We start from the raw sequence: 398 nt of genomic DNA on the forward strand, positions 1-398 counted from the left end.
TCAAACATATTATTATTATTATTATTATTATTATTATTATTATTATTATTATTATTATTATCCTTTATTTATAAAGCGCTGTAAATTTACACAGCGTTGTACATGCAATATTTTAGTTAGACAGTTCCCTGCCCTCAGGCTTACAATCTAAGAAGACACGACACAAAAGGAGAAGGGAGTGGTGGTGGGGAATGGGATCAGGTCAAGCAGGTCTTCTCCACCTCCAAGACCTGGACCAAGGCAGATGGACTGGAGGAAGGGCTTGGCTTCTTGATGGTTAAAAGGAGGCTTCCTGGGTCAGAGAGGGGCTAGCCTCTGGGAAAAAAAAAAAGAGAGAGTGCACAATGTCTGCATTAAATGATGCAATAGGCTCTGACCTGGGAAAGAATGGGATTCAA

The sequence above is a fragment of the Sceloporus undulatus genome, chromosome 9 (assembly GCF_019175285.1).
Source record: "Sceloporus undulatus isolate JIND9_A2432 ecotype Alabama chromosome 9, SceUnd_v1.1, whole genome shotgun sequence".
Lineage (NCBI taxonomy): Eukaryota > Metazoa > Chordata > Lepidosauria > Squamata > Phrynosomatidae > Sceloporus > Sceloporus undulatus.